Raw genomic sequence first — 18,942 nt, 5'->3', positions numbered from 1 at the left:
GATATGTGTGTAGAGGGGTCATTAGGCAATATGTGGACTCTGTGTTGTGGCCATGTGAGAAATTTCGTAGTGGACACCATGGACAGTCAAAACACACTTGGACTCATAGTCTTAGTTTGGGTTGCCCCAGAAGTAGACTCTGAGATAAGGAGCTGAATGCTGTAATTATTTGGGAGGTAAGTCCAGGAAACTCTGGTAGAGGAATGGGGAAGCGAGACAGGGAAGCAAAGGAAGCCAGTGAAAGATGCCTTATCAAGTCAGTTACATCGGTGTCCCTTGGGGGAACTCTGGCATGCTTTGTGAAACACATTTCAGAGTTATCCCACCATGGGGTGAGGGAACTGGGGCATGTATACACCCACCCCGCATCTGTCACTGGGTGAGGCTGCTCCTGGGGGTGTTAATTCCCGGTACTCCTAAACCACTGCACACACAGGCAGCGCAAGCTCTAGTGGCGAGAGATGGCCCTCAGGCAGAGAGGTGCCCGCAGGCATTGGCAATTGGGAGCTGGCTGGTGGTGCACTGAAGTGTTTAGGAGAGGGGGTGCAGGTGGGGCAGCAACAGTCTGTATTACATCTTGCCTAAGCCATGGTCTTGCTTTTTCAGAGCCAGCTTGCTGTGTGGAGCTCTTTGTTTTTAGGTCTCATGCTCAGGGCTGCATGTACAAGCCTCCGTTCCAGGCTGTAAACTCTCGCCTGCAGCCACCAGACCTGTTCACTGCTCATTTACTTCCTTGGATTTTGTGGCCAGAATCCAAGTGTGTCGATTTCTCCAAGACTCTCCTGATAGAATTCAGGCTCTCCCTGAAGGATGCCTTATACCTGCGGAGGACAGGGTTGAACATCACTAAGGACACACCCAGAATCTACAGGGTCCTTTGGGCATTGTCAGGAGAGGCACCATGTTCTCCATCCCACTGAATTTAAAACCAACATAGAGGTGGGGACAGTCTAGACTAGAAGACTGCTCCTTCTCCCTGTAGGCAGGATTCTGGGTGAAACAATTGTTAGGGGTTAGAGGGTAATAAGGTCGACTGCATTCTGTCTACTTCCCTGCCCAGGAGCCAAGCCATGGGCTATGACCAGAGTGGCCTGCACCCCTGAATATACCTGAGCCTCATGAGTCCAGCTCAGAGCAGCACTTCTACCCTGTTGTATATTTCTCTCTCTCTCTTCACTAATAACTGGGACCTGAGGTTAATTAACTAATTCAGTATTTATTGAACCCCCCTGCAGTGTGCCAGACTCTGTTCTAGGTGCTGAGGATACAGCAGAGAACAAGACAGAGATGATCTAGAATCACAGACTTATAAAGTGACAGAGCCAGCGGGAATCTTAGGGCAAATCTAATCATTTGTCAGGAGAGAAATCTGAAGCCCAGAGAAAACAAGAGAAGTTCTCAGGCCACGCAGCAGAGAGGGGGCTCAGCCTGGAATCATGGAAGGTCAAAGGTAAAGGGCTTAGAGGTTGCCTGTTTCTACCTGCTCAGTTTTTTGTTTGTTTGTTTGCTTGTTTTTTGAGGCAGTCTCTCTCTGTCACCCAGGCTGGAGTGCAATGGTACAATCTTGGCTCACTGCAATCTCTACCTCTTGGGTTCAAGGGATTCTCCCTCCTCAACCTCCCGAGTAGCCGGGATTACAGGCACCCGCCACCACACCCAGCTAATTTTGTATTTCTAGTAGAGACCGGGTTTCGCTATGTTGGCCAAGCTGGTCTTGCACTCCTGACCTCAGGTGATCCGCCCACCTCGGCCTCCCAAAGTGCTGAGATTACAGGCATAAGCCACTGCGCCCAGCCTACCCGCTCAGTTTTTAGAGGCAGAAACCAACAGCCAGAGGTGAAGGGTCTCACCAAGCTGGTGGCCCTGCTGTATCTGCCAGTGATTACTCTCTCCTCTTCCACATCCATCTCCCAAGCCAGATCTAGATTCTCATTTCCAGAGGGGTGTGTGTGTGTGTGATGTGGGCGAGGGTAGTAGGCAGGGGACATGAGTAGCTTTCTTTTTGATCAAGCCATGCACCTCCTTTACTGTGCCTGCTGGCAAAGTGGCCTCAAGTGATACTAGGAAGAGCTTGCTACTGAGGGATGCCCCAATGTGCCCAAAGCACTGACACCCTTGTCTGCTTCACTCCCTCCTTTCTGGGGACTTGAGGGAGCAGGGGCTGCAAAGCCTGGCTGGGGTGAGGGTGGGCTTCGTGCCCTCATTGTCCCCTCCTCCTCTTCTGTTGGGGATCAGTGTGTGTGTGTATCTGTGTATAGGGACCACTGGTATGAGATAAACTGCTCTCACTTGGTACCTCAACAGAAGCTGTAACATGTTCCTCCAGTTCTCTCTGCCTTGTGCAAGTGCACATTATTTGTATTTTTTGTGCATGTAATATACACTGGCATGTGTGTGCTGTAGGTGTGTATATGGGTGATGATGTTGCACACAAGAACATGTATGTGCAGGGAACTATGTATATGTCTGGTAGGGGTCCTGCAGACCTCTTTAGGGGCTTCTCTGGGTCCACCTTTATCTCGCTGCCCCTCCAGATGGCCTCTGGTCACCTTTGTCTTGGTTCCAAGGCAGGGAGTGGGCACGGGCATCCAGCACCCTGGGTCATCAGTCAGGGACTTATGTCCAGCCTGGGTATGGCCCCCACCACCCTTCCTAGGAGACCTGAAGAGGGGGGCAGGGGCAGGCCGAGGCTGGCCTGGAGCTCCTGGCTAATTTTCCTGGCCTCGATCGATCCAGCAGCTTCTCCTGAGTCTATTAGCAGTCCGCGAGTGAAAATATCCCCCATCGTGAGCCCTGACCTGAGACAGGGAGGAATCCATAGCAATTTGTTCAAACAGAGGAAAGTGTTTCCCTCTGATTTGTATTCCAATTTACTCAGGCAGGAAGGGGGTCAGGGTAGGAGGGCAAACCCAGGCACTGCCAGAGCTGGGCCCAGACCCATCCCCCTTAACCCCCCATGCCAGCCGGGGTGGCAGCTGGTCCTGCCCAGGGTTCCTGGGGGTGGGGAGCTGAGGAGGAAGGGTGGGCCTCAGTAGGGGACAGGGAGGGAGGTCTGCCAGGCTTCCCAGCAGGCCCTGCTTGGCTGGAGAGCTCAGTTGTGGATTTGGTTTTCACAAAACACAAAGCCGCCTGCTCGGAGCCTCTCTCCCGGGCACTGGGGCCTGCGCCAGGCGTGCGCTCACCCGCTGCGCCCGTGCCAGATTGGGGGCTGGGCTGGGTGCATGGAGACAGTGACCCCAGCTGGGCCAAGTGGCAGGGGGGCTGTTGAGGCCCAGAGGGGAGTTGGCACCTTTGAAAAGCGCTGGTGCAGTGTGGAGAGCCCCAGCACGGTCTTCCGATCCAGTGCTCATGCTTGCTTCCCAGCCTGAGCAAACTGGGGCTCTGTGGTGTCCTAACCAGGCAATCTTTTGAGCACCTGCACTAACTACAACTCTGGTCGTATTAAGTACCTGCTGTTTGCCGGGCACTGGACTAGTGCTGCCGCGTGTCTAGTCCTTGCAGGGTCCGGTCTTCTTCATGTGCCTCAGTTTCCTCACTGGTGCTCCTCCCACCCTTTGCATACCTCTGTCACCTCCTTCATGCATCTCTGCTCAGCCCTTCTCACTTCTTCTTGGGAGGTGCTTCTCCCTTCTAAGGGTAGCCCTAGTGGCTGAGGGTCACAGGGCTGATGCCTCTGAGCAGGCTGGCTTCCTTTCTCCCCGATTGCTTCTTTTGGCCCCACCTTGCCCTCCCCATCAGGGCACAGGCCTCCACAGAGGTGGTGCCACGGCAGCTGGAGAGGAGGATTCTGGGAAGGGTCAGGCAAGTGATCCCGCACAGCTCACTTTCCATCCCCACCTTTCCTTCCCTGGTGTGTCAGCGCCCACCCCCCGCTCCGGGAGGGGAGTAACCAGAGAAGTTCTTCACACTGAGGTGTCAGTAACTAGCAGCTCTGAGGTCAGCTGTCACACATGACTTGCCAGGCTCCATGACACCATCGAGATCTAATTTCAGAATCAAGTAACTAAATATAATGAAGTCGATGAATAACCATCTCTCGCTCAGGTGGGAGCGTAGGGAGGCAGTGTGGCCTGAAGGATAGGAGCAGAGGCTTCTGAAACAGACCTGGGGTGGAGGTCTGCTCGGCTGCTCACTAGCCATGTGATCGTGGGCAGGTGTCGCACTGTGCCTCAGTTACGCCATGCACAAGACAGGGCTAATACTGGTACCTTCCTCAGAGGGCTGTGATAAAGGGGAAATGAGGAATGTGTGGGAAGCCATGTGCCTGGCATGTGGGAGGCAATGACCACCGCTGTTCGGAGGAGGGTTTGCTAAGTGAGTGATTCCATCGCCGAGGCCTGGCTCAGGAAGCTGCCACTGTCACTGGCTGAGGCACAGAGGCTGCCACCAGGGAGGCGGCATGGGAGGCTCTGTGTACAGGCACGTGTCACAATATCAGGAGAGAGAGGGAACAAGACTGAGACCCTGGCCCAGGAGGAAGGGTAGAAGAATTCCAGTCCTCTTCCCATTTTCCTTTTGGGGAAGTTTATAGCAAGAATCTTCCCTTCAAGCTACTGTACAGGGCTTGGAGACAGGTGTTTTGCACCAGCCCTTTACTGCCACCCACCCACTGTCCATTCCAGACCCCATTTTCCTCCCAAGGGGCAGCCTCCCTCCTCCCGCATCCACAGCCCCCAGCTATCTCCTGATAGGGGCTTTTCTGTCCCTGGCTGTGATTGAACTCTGGTCCAGTTGTCCTTCTCCATCCCCGAGTCCTTCTTTTTTCTCCCCCCACCTACTCGATTTCAAGTCATTTAAAAGTTGTTCAGAGGCTCAGCATTACAATCAGATCCTATGGAGTCTGCCACTTATGTGGTTTCTAAAATTTTAGCCAAAAAAGGAGAGGAAACCCTTCAGTGATGGAGAAAAAATAAGAGACTACTTAAGCAGGAGGGCAGGTATTGCATTTCTCAATTTATAAATATACCTGATGCTAAAGAAAACATGCTCCTAAACTTTATGTTTCCTGAATTGATGCTTGAAAAAAAAGATTGTTCATCCCTTTAAGGGATTTAATGTGCTTTTGCTCCCAGGGGTGCTCGCCTTTTGAAAAGGATACAGAAAGAGAATAAACAAGTGACTATTTAATATGCAGGGTGTTGATTTGATGAGTGTTACGAACATGCGTAGCAGGGAAAGGGATTGAGCGTGATGGAGGTGGGGGCGGGCGGGCTGTCTTAAACAGGGTGGTCAGGGAAGGCCTCTCAGAAGACAACTGAAGGAAGGGATGGAGCAGGCTCTGGAGAGCTGGGGAAGAGCAATCCAAGCAGTGGGGAGGGGGTGGGGCTGTAAGTGCAAAGGCCCTGAGGTGGGAAGGGGCCAGGCCTGCTTGAAGACTGACAAAGAGGGCAATGCAGCTGGAGTGGGGAGGGCAGTAGAATGGGAAGTGGGGCTGGGAGCCGATGGCAGAGGGCATGGCAGGCTGTTGAAAACGCATTGGCTTTGACCCCAAGTGGGATGGGAGTCATGACAGGGAGAGCAGAGGAGAGATGAGATCCTCTGCCTGCTGGTGGAGAACAGGCTACAGCAGGCAAGGGAGGAAGCAGGGAAGACCTATCAGGAGGCTGCTGTCACAAGCCAGGCAGGCCTTGGTAGTGGGGGCTAAGACTAGGGTGGCATCGCAGGGGGCAGATTCCTGATTGGTTCTGAAGGTCAAGCCGACAGAGCTTGCTGGTGAATTGGGTGTGGGGTGTGGGAGGAGGAGAAAAGTCATGGATGACTCCCAGATTTCTGGCTGATACTTGGTTAATGGGAGACAACGTGTTCCCACTAATACAGGTGTGGGGGTGAGGAGTGGCTCCCAACCCTTGGGGGTACTGGGGGGCAGTGAAAGTTGGCTGCTGGAGGTCAGTGGATGGAGGGGCCATAAAGCGAATGAGGTCCTCCTTACATTTCTGCTCCCTGGTTCTTTAACCTCAGAGCTAATTTTCCTGTGGTCTCCTGGGTTGAAGCCAAGGCCTGGCCTGGAGGAACCAGGTAACTGCATATGCAGAGATGGCTTTAGGGGTTGCTAGAAGTTGGAGTGCAGCACCCCTATCTCCCCATGCAGCTGGGTGGGGTGCTTTCTAGGAGCTGGAGCTCTACCCAGGGACCCACAGTGACCCGAGGTCAGAGGGGGTCAGAGTCTGCCAGGCTGTGGGAGACCCCCAGAAATGCTGTCCTTCCTTCCCTCCCTTTCTGTGCTGCTATGGGCCAAGGCCCCACCAGCTCTCAAGCTGCAACACTGATTTGCTTTGATTGTTGTTATTGTTATTATTATCCACTTAAACAACTTCATAGAAAAAAAAGAAGCCCAATGACCATCAAACATTAACCATTCATTCTAAACTCCCTGCCCATACCTGTCAATATATTTTTACATAGCAGTAAACAGTGGTCCGTTCTGCTTTCTCGGCTGACTTTATCTCCTACACACGTCTCCTGCTATTGACTGAGCCCTCAGACCTGTCACTTTAATGGCCGCAGGGCACCCCCTGCATCGATGTGCTGGAGTTTGGGTCACCATTTCTCTGCTGCCGAGTGTTTGGGTAGGAGCCAATTTCCCTTTCTTTTAAATAGCTCCGCCATGAATATCCTTATGTGAATTACTTTTTCCTTTTAAATTATTTCCTTGGGGCCTATTCCCCAAAGTGAGACTGCCTAACAGGTCATAGGATAGGAACAGTTTTATGGTTCTCATTTCGCACTGCAGGGTTGTGTGACGGAAAGTTTGAGCTGGTGTTGTGCACAGCCCGGCCACAATGGATTTTATCATTTTAATTTATTTTCACTGGTTTAATAGGTGCATTATGGCCTGCTTTTTAACTTCCAATTTGAACCTCCTGAAGCCATACTTGGGTCGTTCGGCACCTAATAATAATAAGTCCTGCTCTATGAAGAACTTTACAGTTTACATGATACTTTCTTAAATGTCATCTCACTTAATAAGACACTGTGAGCCTAATGTTACTGGCCTCTGTTTTATATGGGGAAGTGGGGGCTTAGGCAAGTTAAGTGCTGGAGTGAAGCCTCTAACTAGTTCTTGCAGGTTTGGTTGCTTTTCCTTTTTTTTTTTTTTTTTTTCTGTTGAGATGGAGTTTTGCTGTTTTTGCCCAGGCTGGAGTGCAATGGCACAATCTCGGCTCACTGCAACCTCTGCCTCCCGGCTTCAAGTGATTCTCCTGCCTCAGCCTCCCAAGTAGCTGGGATTACAGGCACAAGCCACCACACCCAGCTAATTTTGTATTTTTAGTAGAGTTGGGGTTTCACCATGTTGGCCAGGCTGGTCTTGAACTCCTGACCTCCAGTAATCTACCAGCCTCAGCCTCCCAAAGTGCTGGGATTACAAGCATGAGCCATCATGCTGGGCCAGGTTTGGTTGCTTTTCTACTGCACTCTGTGGAAAGGACTCCCCTGCCACCTACCTCCATCCATGCTTATGTGAGGGCTCAGGGTCCCCAGATGCCCACTGCAGCCCAAATCCAGTGCCTTAGCCTCATTTTCTCCCTTTGGCCCCTATCTTCAGGCCTGTGCCAGAACCCCAAGCTGAGCCTACTTGAGAGTTGGGGTTTAGCTCTGTGGGCCTTGGAGAGAGCCATGTTCCATCCCTTTGCCTCACTGGGCTTTTTGATCAGGTGGTGCTTTGGGGGCTCCTTGCTTTAGCAAAGCCACTGCCATCCCCACTTCCTGGCCCAGGCTCTGCCTTCTGGGTTGGAGGCCTGGATCTGGCAGTGTGTCTCCAGTCCTACCCTGGTGGTGCCCTATCCCTAGCGACTGTGCCATAGACTCCTAGAGACTGGGGCCTATCAGGATCCACCCTGGAACAGGAGGACCTTCTCAGAGCAGACACACTCATGAGTCTGGTTTTATGTCAGCCCCTTCTAACTGTACTTTTAGCGTATCTACTAGGCAGCATGCACTGTGCGCAGGGCATTCCATTCTCAGTGGGTCTCACACTCACAATAGGGAGCCCTGTTATGTCCATTCTCTAGTTAGGAAGCTGAGGCTGTAGACTAGATGGGTAAATGATTTGCCTCAAGTCACCCAGAAATTACTGTTTCCGTGGGCTTGGTTCAATAGGTATGCTTTGACAGGTGCAGGCTTGTCAGATCTAGACCCTGGGCTGCTGCCAGGGACCAGTGCCAAGTGAACCACAGTGATGGGGTCTCCAAGACCAGCAGAGCTTGGTGGGGCTAGAACTTTCCTTTCTGGGATCCAGGCAAGGAAATTTTACATGAGTAACCATGAGTAACCCTGTGTCCGTGGGTCCCACATCGCTGGGCCAGGAAGGCTCAGACCTTGGGATCCTAGGAGTCATTCTCTGCCCTGATGGGTGGAAGCCTCTCTTTTCCATCATCTTACATATTCTCACAGGGAGAGCTTTTCCTCCCAGTGATTACTACTTTCAGCCCACCTTAATGTTCTGATCTCTCAGGATTACAAACTCCCGGTAATCCTTCAGTAGACCTCATTCGGTTTCACATTTTTTTCTTGCAAGACCTTGGAATAGGTTCCCAAAGCATCCTGGGCTATCTTATTAAGTGGAAATGGAACTGAAATTTATTAAGTACCTGCTGAGTACAAGTCACTGTGTGATGTACCCGATGTGCATTGTCTCATCGAATCCTCACAACAACCCAAAAGTTATCTCCATTGAAGCCTGAGATGTAGTACTATCCCCATTTTGCAGATGAAGAAACTGAGGCTAAAGGAGGTTAAACAACTTTCCCAAGGTCACTTGGTCACTGAGTAAAAGGTAGCGCACTCCTCCCTACCCCTCACCCTATGCCGTTGAGCAGCCCTCTCAGATTTGCATTTAAAGCCTCTGATCAAGCAGTGCCCAACTTGTCCTGCCTTTACTGATTGGAGATGACCTGTGTCCCCTCATCATTAACAGTTTTTTGTTGTTGCTGTTTTTGCTTTTTTGAGATGTAGTCTCTGTCTGTCGCCCAGGCTGGAGTGCAATAGCACGATCTCGGCCCACTGCAGCCTCCACCTCCCAGGTTCAAGTGATGTTCCCACCTCAGCCTCCCAAGTAGCTGGGATTACAGGCGCCTGCCACCACACTCAGCTAATTTTTTGTATTTTTAGTAGAGACGAGGTTTCACCATGTTGGCCAGGCTGGTTTCGAACTCCTGATCTCTAATGATCCGCCTGCCTCAGCCTCCCAAAGTGCTAGGATTACAGGTGTGAGCCGCCGTGCCCAGCAATCATTAGCAGTTTTCATCCTGGCATGCTGGGACCCACCAGGAGAAAGTCCCTTTATAGTTTTCATCAGGAGACCTAAAAGTCCTCATTAAAGGGCTTTCCTGGTGGCCTGTCCAGACACCCTCTAGTTCTATAAGTGGGTGTGCAGATTAGACTTCCATTGATAGACAGTGAAGATTCTATGAGCATCACCTGCCACTTTCAATACCTGTGTGCCTTCCAATGAGACCAGGATGTGGGCGCAGTGGTGCTGAACATCCCCAGGGAATGGGACATAATGGACCAGCCGCCACTTGCAGCAGAGGAGAGTTGTAAGGGCGCCAGCCTCTCCCAGAAGCTCCAGGCGCCACAGTGGCAGGCTCTGCAAATGGAACAAGGCCCTGCAAACTGTAGCAGGCTTGCATCTGACTATGAAAGCAGACCTTGTTTTTGCATTCAATTGTGGTGGCGGGGTGGCGGCCTGCACACTGATCCTTTCAGCTGTGGCTGGTTGCTGTATTCAGTGACAGTGCCCTTGTACCCGGAGGTCAGAGACACATGCACTCTGGTTAGGGAGAGATTTTTGCAGCCAAAGGGAAGGTTGGCTGAATAGGGGTTTGGTTTTGATGAGCAGAAAAGGCCTTGTGTCGGGGAACAGGCTTTAATATGGTTTGCAGCAGGGAGAGGGCAGAGGTTCTTTGCCCAGAAGGGCTATGCCTCATTTGGCTCTGTGTCCCAGCGCTGAGGGCAGGAGATTTCACATAATAGGTGCTCAGAAAATGTTACAGAGCCAATTAATGAATCAATGGCAAATTAAAAGGTGATTGTGTATGCCCTTTGAGGGACTGGGAGGACAGGGAGCGAGAGGGAGGATGGGAAGGAAATGGACTCGAACATGAGTCTAATGATCGGAGAGAGAATGACCAGAAGTGGATGGGCCAGAAGTCTGTTGCTGCTTTCCCTCAAGATGCTCTGCGTTCAGGCAAGGCTGGAGGAGATGGTGTGAGTGGGTTTGGGCTGTTTCAAGTCGGCTTTCCTAGCACAGAACTGGAGCCTCCCCCAGCCTCAGAGCACCTCTGAGAAGTCACCTGGTCCACCCCCGGCTGGTGGTGAACAGAGGACAGGCTCCAGCCAGCTCTGCAGAGAGCGGGGCTGTGGTAAGGGCAGAGCAACTCCCGATGCAGTGAGCACAGAAGGGCAGGGCTAATTTTCCCAAGAGGCCCACGCTTGATGGCTCACAGTCTGTAGAGAGGCTCGGAACATCATCCCTGGCAGAAGGAGGCCCAGGCGGAGCAGGCCAGGCGCCTGCCCAGGAAAGCCTCCTCCCAGGCCCCCGACCACCATTCTCTGAGCAGCTAATTAAAAGAGAAAAGCCTGTTAATATTTCAGCACTATTAACTCCACTAAATTATTAAGTGTCCATTTGCATTACATGCATAAAAGGATCAATAAACACTTGCATACCAGGATCTGGGAGGGCGAGAGGTGTCACGGCGAGGGAGGGACGGTTTCTGAGGATGCTGCACAGCATCGGTCCCACCAGGAACGTGGAGGCTCCGTCCTGAGCTGTGAGCCCTGCACTGGGCTAGGCACGTGGAAAGTGGAAATGCATGGCGGTTAGCATGAAAGACGGAGAGTCAGACAGACTCCAGACCAATGGGGTGTCCTTGGGTAACTTATATAACCTCGCTGAACCTCAGCTTCCTCATCTGAAAAGTCCGAACCATAGTAGGCTTGTTAGGAGCAATAAATATGATAAAAGATATAAAGCACTCAATATATTGCTGGCAGAGTAAATGTCAATAAAGGGTAGCTATTGCAGTTAATGTTATATTATGGGGATGGGGGTGGGGGGAGACCTGAGGCAGCACTAGTCTCTAGTTCACAGCAATCCCTCCCTGCTCTCTCTCTGCCTCTCAGTGGGCCTTTATAAGCATCGTTCTTATTCAGCTTTTCTAGCTATTGCTTCCCTAGTGCAGAGCCTGAGTGCCACAGCTCTCTGTTACCTCAGAACCAAGCTTAGCACCTCATACTGATAAGGGCTTGTTGAATGACTGTCTGATGGAAGCCAGGACCAGAACACAGATCCCAATTCTGTGCCACTCCATCCAGAACACTCAGTGATGCTTCTGGGAGGTGGCTGGGGTGGTGGCACCTGCTCTGTCATCTGTGGGCAGATAGAACCAACTCTGGGGGGAGAATTTTGCAGCCCCTCCTTCTCCTTTTGTCTCCTTGCCCCTTCCTCACCCTGTTCTTTGGTCGTTTCCCAGCCTGCAGACTCTTTCCCTGAAGGAGCCAGAAGCAGGAAGAGGGCAACAGTCCTCTTCATTGATTATTGGCTGAGCTTTTGTTTTTTTGATAGGGGTCTTGCTCTGTCGCCCAGGCTGGAGTGCAGTGTGCAACCATGGCTCACTGCAGCCTTGATCTCCTGAGCTCAAGCAATCCTCCCTCTTAGCTAGGATTACAGGCATGTGGCACCACGCCCAGCTCATTAAAATTTTTTTTTTTTTTTAGAGATGGGGTCTTGCTATGATGCCCAGGCTGGTCTTGAACCCCTAGCCTCAGGCAATTCTCCTGCCTCAGCTTCCCAAAATGTTGGGATTACAAGCATGAGGCACTGTGCCCGGCCTGAAGGAACTTTTTTTTTTCTTTTTTTTAGATGGAGTCTCACTCTGTCACCCAGGTTGGAGTGCAGTGATATGATCTCAGCTCACTGCAATCTCCACCTCCTGAGCTCAAGCCATTCACCCACCTCAGGCTCCCGAGTAACTGGGAACACAGGTGTGCACCACCATGCTGGCTAAGTTTTTATATTTTTGGTAGAGATGGGGTTTCACCATGTTGCCCAGGCTGGTCTCGAACTCCTGAGCTCAAGCGATCCTCCTACGTTGGCCTCCCAAAGTGCTGGGATTATAGGCCTGAAGGTGCTTTTAATCAAGGTTTTCCATTTGTCTTGCTGTCTGTCTTGTTTGGCCCTCACCCTAGTGTTGTATCCACGTGCATTTTATAGCACCCGTACCTGTGGTTATAGCAGCTGGGCATGGATTCTTTTATGGGGGATGGGGGTCTTTGGTGAAATTCGCCCATTGCAGTGAGAATTCTCTTTGGACCCTTAGTTGGCAGGTTGGAGTTTGTCTTAGTCTGACTCCCTGAGAGTTTGTGGCTTCCTCACTGGGCCTACTGGGTGCTGGAAGCCCCCACCCATAACTATATATTTTGGGTGTTTAATTTTTGGGGAGGAAAAGAGTAAGCTGATAGGCCAGCAGCATTCTGCCTCGGCTGTGCTCATTAGGATGCTGCCCCAAGGGTGACATGTCTCAGGCCACTTGGCTGTTCTTAACTAAGGGACTGGGGAGGGGCGTGTTAACCCCTCAGCTGTCAGTTTTGTATTAAGCTTTTCTCCACTAGTTTTACAGAACATTGCTGTCTCTCAGGATGTTTTGCTCTGCAAAGAAGGGGGTTTATGGCCAAATACGTTTAGAAAGCACTGAGTTAAACCAAGTTACACAGATGTGTTTACTGCAGGACTTTTCAGAGCCTTTAATAATATACTTTGTGTGCTAAGTCTTTCTCAGAGAGAGTGAGAGAAAGAACATGCAGCGTCCTTAATTGACAGTGAAAATCGTCTGTGATGGACTATCAGTGAACACTCTGTGGCACACAGGTTGGCAGAGGCTGTTTTCCTTTTCCATGGGGTTTTGTTGATAGAAATCAGGAGAGTAAAATAGGAAAGTCTCATAGACCAGAGGCAAGGAAGCACACTTGGTTCTGAAATCCTGTTCAGTTTTCTATCCACTAATATGGTGTCAAGCAAAGATGATCAAATCCAGCCATGCCTCTGAAATTCCTGGGGACAATGAACAGAGTCCCAAGTTAGCAGGTGGAAGGCCTGGGTTTGAGTCTCGGCTGTGCTGCTGTCTCAGTGAGTGACTTGGACAAGACGGTTCCTCTTCCAGGCATTGGTCTCCTTCTCTGCCAATGGAGCTAAATATGACTTTCCCTTTCTGCTTCGCAGAACTGAGGCAAGGAGCTTGGAAATATACAGTGGACCCCAGGAAGGTACCAACCCTCATCATCTGTGACAGAGAAGGCAGGGTCCTTTCATGCAAATGGCTTGCAGGCTGCAGGGGACGTGAATTCTTGAGAGGAGTGCAGGATCATTTATAGAATAATAATGCTGGCTGACATTTTTAGATTGCATACTGCGTACCAGGCACTGTTTTAAACACTTTACATGAGTCTCTTTATTTATTCCTCACAACAACCCCATTTTGCAAATGAGAAAACTAAGGCTTAAGTAACTTGCTGAAAGCCACACAGCCAAGTGCACTAGTACCATGAGAAGGGGGATGCTCGGGGAAGGGCTCCAGCCCTTCCCACTTTCCATCCCCTCTGAAGCCCTGCACAGCCCTCAGCATGAATTTTGAACATATTCATGAAACATCCCTACCCGTTTAATGTCTGCTTTGAGCATTTCCACCCCTAGGTTGCATGTGTACGGGTGCACAGCAGGTGGTCCCCTTTCTCTATCTCTTGCTCCTATTTCATCATCTTGGGAGCTGTCATTTATGGAGACAGCACATACTATTTGGCCAGGTGTTTTACATATATTGCATTAGCCCCTCATTAGCAGCCCTGGGAGAAGGCATCGTTGTTCTTATTTTATAAATGAAGAGGCTGAGGCTCAGAGAGGTTAAGTAATTTGCTCAGCATCACACAGCATCACCCAGCTAGTGGGTAGCAGAGCCAGGAATGGGCCCCAGATTGTGTGACTCCACAGCTGTGCTGTTTCCATCTCTCTAAAACAGACCTTTCCTCTCCCCATGGTTCCTTATCACATCTCCCTGTTTTCGAGTCATCATAGCATTTAACACACTCTGAAACCACCCTGTCCATTTCTGTTTCCTTTTTTGCTATCCATCTCCCCAGCAATGCTCTTTGAGAGCCATCTCTTGTTTGCTTTTCATGACAGTATCTCCAGTGCCCAGCACAGTGCCTGGCCCAGAAGCATTTATTGTTCGACAGATTGAATGAAAGGATCATGTCATGGTGTATCTTGAAACAGCCCTGCCCGGGTTGCCTTCCGAATCAGGAGATGCTGCTGCAGGCAGTGCCTTCCTAGGGTATGTGGAGCTGGATGAAGGCTGAGGTTCAGTGGGGCAGGGACCCTTTGGGGTTCAGGGTCAGAAACATGGTTCTGGCCATTCCAAGGGTGACCTGAGCCAATGGGAGGCTGACTCATGTTAAAGAAACTCAGTGGGGGGTGATGAGCAAATTGAAAGGCCAAGGCCAAGGGGCACTAGGTAATGTACTACTAGTGAGGACTCATTTCAGAAGGAAAACTGTACCTGGAACCAAATCAGCAATGGGAAGTGGCTCATCAAGTAACAGTGAGAATAAAGGGAGTTGGGTAACTATAATAGTAAATGGGTTATCCTGGATAATTTCAATGGTTAATATCATCCCAGGACAGTGGATGCTGTTTTCTAAAAACTGAGGTGTAATTTAGAAGGTATAATATGGTGAAGTCCAAAGCAGATACCTTGATGTGTTTTTATTTGTGTATCCAGACACTGTGCAAACACCACTCAGATCAAAATGTCCAACATTTCCATCTCACCAGATGGGATCTCTTCTTCTCCCCAAGAAAGTTCTCTTGGCCAGGTGTAGTGGCTCATGCCTGTAATCCCAGCACTTTGGGAGGCCGAGGAGGGTGGATCACGAGGTCAGGAGTTCGAGACCAGCCTGGCCAACACAGTGAAAACCCGTCTCTACTAAAAATACAAAAATTACCTGGGCGTGGTGGCAGACACCTGTAATCCCAGCTACTCGGGAGGCTGAGGCAGGAGAATTGCTTGAACCCGGGAGGCAGAGGTTGCAGTGAACTGAGATCGTGCCACTGCACTCCAGCCTGGGTGACAGAGCTAGACTCCGTCTCAAAAAAGAAAGAGAGAGAGAGAGAAAGAGAGAAAAAGTTAGTTCTCTTGTGCCCTTCCCAGCAAATAATCTCCCACCCCACCCAAGGGCAATCAGTGTTAGGCCTCTGTTACCCTAAGATTAGTTCTTCCAGTTTTAAGTTTTGAATAAATGAAATCACACACTATTCTTTTTATTTTCTGTCTTTAGCATTACAATTCACTGTATGTTTGTGTCTGGGTTCTTTCACTCAAATTGCGCCTGTGAGATTCAACAGTGTCATGTCTGTCTATAGTTCACCTTTTTCACTTAACGGGGAATATTCCTTTGTATGAAGATACCAGAACTTATTTACTCATAGAATTCTTGATGGATGACACATAGGTTGTTCTTGTTTTTAGCAATTGCGAATAAAGCCACTGTGAATCTCTTTGTACTTATTGTTTGGTTGCCATAAGTACTCATTTCTACTGGGTACATACCCAGGAGTGAAATTGCTACATCATGGAGTATACACCTGTTTACCTTTAGTAGGTACTGCCTGAATTTCTTCAAAGTGATTCTAGCATTTTAGAGTTGGGTGTCTTAATACTTAAGGTCATCAAAGGGAGCTGGATCACCTTTTTTTTTTTTTTTTTTTTAGACAGAATCTCACTCTGTTGCCCAGGCTGGAATGCAGTGGCATGATCATAGCTCATTGCAGCCTTGAATTCTTGGGCTCAAATGATCCTCCTGCCTCAGCCTCCTGAATAGCTGGGACTGCAGGCACACACCCCCATGCCTGGCTAATTTTTGCAGTTTTTGTAGAGACAGAGCCTCACTATGTTGCCCAGGCTGGTCTAGAAGTCCTGGGCTCAAGTGATCCTCCCGCCTCAGCCTCCCAAAGTGCTGGGATTGTAAGTGAGTCACCACACCTGGCCAGGAGCTGGATAATCTTAACAGTATCATCTCTGATATCCACTCATGGCCCCTTCTCCAGTGGGGAAATACACCTGTCAGGTGACCAGAGGCCCTGTGTCTGCTGGTCAGGCTTCATCTTCCCTGGCCTGTGCTAGCTGTGCTCTAAGAAAGTCCAGCTCTCCAGCTCTTTTTCAGTATTCCTTATCTGTCACCAAAGCTTCTGTCATTACAATACTGCCTTGCTACAGGCAAGCCACAGTGTCCAAGATTACAGCTTATCTTCCACTGGAGCCTGTTAAATCGATGTCTTCCTTGTTGAGAGGCACCCCAGGCCTCTTGGTCTTATCAGCAACCAGCATGCACATCATCTTTTGGTGGGTTGTTTCTTGATGAGATTTCCCGAGGACTTTGGCCACAGATGGCTATCTCTTTCACTTATGGTGAAAGATGTTCATGCATTTTTATTGCATGAGGTGACAGTTTTGGGCCCAGTTCCCAGATTCTAGAGTGCATCTTATACAGGGACTATGTGCTGATTACAAAATTCATAGAAAGTGTGAGTTGAAAAAGACCTCAGAAGTCATCTAATCTATCCTTCCTATGGGTAGGGAAACTGAGGCCCAAGGTGGTGAATTGGCTTGCCCAAGGCATACATTGCTTGTCTCCTGACAGCCAGCCAGGTTCATTCCTCTGTGGCAGCCAGGCAGGCAGGATGGTCACCTGGACACTCAGACTCTGGGTTGGTGGCAGCTACCACTGTTCACCGAACCTGCTGCTGTTTGCAGAGATCCTCATGGTTAAACATAGCCTGTGTCACTCCCAGTTGCTGACCAAGTTTATTGACCTGCTGCCGGGCCACCTCTGTGGACTCTACCTCTGTGATTAGTTCATGTCTGTCCCATCAGTGTTGGGGGAAGGCCCTACTTGCAGCATCTGTAAAACACATTACGACTCTACTAAGCATTTTTCATTTATCCTGTGTTATCATCACATCTACCATTGTGAGTTCTTAGGGTTGGTAGTGTTCTCTTCATTTTAGAGATGAGAAAACTAATGTCCAAAGATCACTAGAGGTTTACCCTGTGGGATATAATCTGGGACTCTGCCCTGTCAACTAGCATAGAGCCTCCCTGTTCCCTGAGGCCTGGTTCAAAAGCTACCTTTTCCATGGAACCCTCTGTGGTTCTTCCTCCAGAAGATGGTGATGCCTGTTTTCTGACATCCCAGGGCCTTCTATATCTCTCTTATGTCCCCCAGCAACTTCACCTTGGGACATCTTTATAAATCCATTCATTCAACATTCACTGAGGACCTACTATGTTCAAGGCCTTGTGCCGGGGATCCCAAGATAAAGCTCAAGGTCTGGTAGGCAGAAAGACAGGAATCCTGAATTTGACAGAAACACAGGCCTGCTGCTTTATTATTGCACTGGTGGAGTGATGCATACTCTAGGCACATAAAGAAGGAAGGCACCTGTCAGTCATGGGACGTTTCCTGGAGAAAGTTGTACATTCTGTACAGGCTTTATCTTATTTATCTTACCTCTGTTAACTGAAGAATCATGAGAATTATAAATTCAGAGAAGACAACTTTATTTCTTTTTTTTTTTTTTGAGATGGAGTATCCCTCTGTGGCCCAGGCTGGAGTGCAGTGGCTCGATCTCTGCTCACTGCAACTTCCACCTCCCAGGTTCAAGCAATTCTCCTGCCTCAGCTTCCTGAGTAGCTGGGATTACGGGTACGCACCACCATGCCTGGCTAATTTTTTTTTTTTTTTTTTTTTTGGTATTTTTAGTAGAGACGGGGTTTCAGCATGTTGATCAGGCTGGTCTTGAACTCCTGACCTCGTGATCCACCCGCCTCGGCCTCCCAAAGGGCTGGGATTACAGGCGTGAGCCACCATGCCCAGCCGAGAGCTTTATTTCTTATAGAGGATTGCGTTCTATGGGGTAGCCGTCCTAACAGGCTGGGAAGCGTAGCCTCTGGCAGAGACTGAAAGCAGTCACTTTGAAGGAGGAAAGGTGAGACAGGAATTTCTGCTGAACAGGTGGGCCAGGTATACATTTTCAAGAGGTTATGGGAGGAGCTATGAATATTCACAAAGGGGGAATGCACACATGCATAGTAAGCAAACGTGCATGTTACATGTGTCTCATGTTCACTTTGGGGTGCAGACAACGTTTAAATGTACCACAATCTGGCCTATGTGTCAAAAGGTGACACAGAAGACACAAAGGCACTTAGTGGGCAGCCTCTGTCAACTGGCCAGAACCAGTCCATGGTTGCTGGTCTTTTATCAAGAGAAAGCTACTGAAATCAGTCTCTTGTCTGATCAAAGGTGTAGTTATGGCTGGTGGAACAGGAGGCCAGTTAGTTGGTGTCTGGCAGTAGATGGTCTGCAATTGTTTCAGTATTGCTTATCTCCAGGCCAGGGCTTGTATAGCTGCTACAGAAAACAGAAAGCCTTGTGGCAGCTAGAACATAGCTTATTCTTTAAGTGCAGGGGGTGTAACTTACCCTGGGCCTCGCATGGCCTTAGGTCCTGTTTGTAATTTGATATCTCTTAGCCACAGAGTCGGTTCCATCACTCTTATGATTTCTATTTTAACACCCCTGTGCCCCTCTTTAGAGCAGGGATGTCATTTATACCTCCTTGTGTTCCTCGTGCCCAGTATCAGGTCTTCTACCTTCACTCTCTCCCTTCTCAGCTGTGAGCAGAACCTGTGAAGTTAGGGTCTTTTCCTCTTCCTAGAGTTTAAGCACTGGGCGGCTGGGACCTGGTTTGCCTTTAGGACGATGGGGCTAGACAATGAGGTAGGGGCTGTGACCTTGGCAAGTTCAGTCATTTCCCACTGGGCCCATCTAGCCATATCCTAGCTTTGGTCCCCTAGCCTGGGCCACAGCTCAGCCCTGGGCACTGTGA

General features: G+C 49.8%; 1 protein-coding gene across 3 annotated transcripts in view; it reads left to right on the top strand.

Moving 5' to 3' along the window:
* The window catches only part of MDGA1 (MAM domain containing glycosylphosphatidylinositol anchor 1), a 67,690-nt gene that overhangs the window by 13,886 nt on the left and 34,862 nt on the right, over positions 1-18,942 (top strand). The window lies entirely within an intron of this gene.

Source organism: Pan troglodytes, chromosome 5, assembly GCF_028858775.2.
Source record: "Pan troglodytes isolate AG18354 chromosome 5, NHGRI_mPanTro3-v2.0_pri, whole genome shotgun sequence".
NCBI lineage: Eukaryota > Metazoa > Chordata > Mammalia > Primates > Hominidae > Pan > Pan troglodytes.
This window is presented reverse-complemented; position numbering and strand designations above follow the sequence as displayed.